The sequence below is a fragment of the Myotis brandtii genome, unplaced genomic scaffold (genome assembly GCF_000412655.1).
Source record: "Myotis brandtii unplaced genomic scaffold, ASM41265v1 scaffold138, whole genome shotgun sequence".
Classification (NCBI taxonomy): Eukaryota; Metazoa; Chordata; class Mammalia; order Chiroptera; family Vespertilionidae; genus Myotis; species Myotis brandtii.
Genome location: NW_005354915.1, coordinates 1,727,482 through 1,728,561, shown reverse-complemented (window position 1 = coordinate 1,728,561; position 1,080 = coordinate 1,727,482). Strand labels below are relative to the sequence as shown.

The following is a 1,080-nucleotide window of genomic DNA, read 5'->3' as shown; positions in this document are numbered from 1 at the left end:
GAGAGGGCCGCGCAGCCCCGAGTCCCCTGCCTCCAACCAGGCCCGTCCCTGACGGAAGTGACAACAGAAAACCACAGGCCACAGCTCACAAGGCCCCGAGGTCCCGCTCGGCACCTCTGTGCCTCCACCACCGTGGCCCACGTGGGCCCCCGGGGGCTGCACTGCCCACAGCTGTCAGCGCCCTCAGCAGCTGACTCTGCACCCACCTTTTTAATTATTAATAAAAACACCAGGAGGCCCTGCCCTGCTGCTCAGAACACAGCGGGGACTGGACTTCCCGCCCGTCCCACGGCCGAGGGGAGAGCTCAGGACCCCTGGCCGCGGCCTTTCCTCGCGCCCAGGCCTTGGCGGATGGAGAGCCCTGTTCCCACATGAGCAGGGATGCGCCCTCAGTCCCCATAGGAACCCGGGGCTACGAGCCGGGGGGGAGGGGGGCCAAGCCGGGGGACGGTCCCCCAGCTCCGGGCCAGCTCCCGAGGCGCACATAGGAGTTTCTATTCGGGTCCACTCTTCCTTCTAACAGCCGCGCTCCCCACCTGCTCGCCGGAGAACACGGCATCGGGGTCCATGCTCCCCCCAAAGCAGTGAGCCGCCTCCGGTGCCTCTGGTTTACCCGCCATCCCTCGCCGAGGGGAAGATGGGGTCGTGGGGCTGAAACAGGGCGGGAGCAGCACAGCAAACTCAGGAATCACGGCCCCACGGGAAGAGGGGGCCCCCCAGGAGGCACACACTCATCACCTCACGGAATCCGCTCTGCAGCCGCCGACTAACCCATTCCACAGGCGGGGACCAGAGAGGGCAAGAAGCAGGCCGGGGGCGCCCAGCGGGGCCCGGAGCCCAGGCTGCCAACCCCAAGGAAGCCGCTGAGCTGGAGGTTTTAGGGTGAACGACTAGGAGTTCACCCCACGAAGACAGTCTCCTGGTTAACGGTGCTCCATAGTGGACCACATCCCGCCCTCCCCTCGTGCTGGTTTCCTCTCCGTCTTAGTCCCTGTGGTGAGAGCACGTGCGCCCAGACACTCCCCCCCCACCCCGTCCTCCTGCCACCAGACCTCCTGGCCCCTCGCCCCTCCCAGCGCC

The 1,080-nt window shown here is 67.0% G+C and overlaps 2 protein-coding genes across 2 annotated transcripts in view; both read right to left on the bottom strand.

Moving 5' to 3' along the window:
- The window catches only part of PARVB (parvin, beta), a 44,303-nt gene that overhangs the window by 14,561 nt on the left and 28,662 nt on the right, over positions 1 to 1,080 (bottom strand). The window lies entirely within an intron of this gene.
- Positions 1 to 1,080, bottom strand: part of PARVG (parvin, gamma) — a 44,372-nt gene that overhangs the window by 42,101 nt on the left and 1,191 nt on the right. The gene's annotated exons all lie outside the window — the stretch shown is intronic.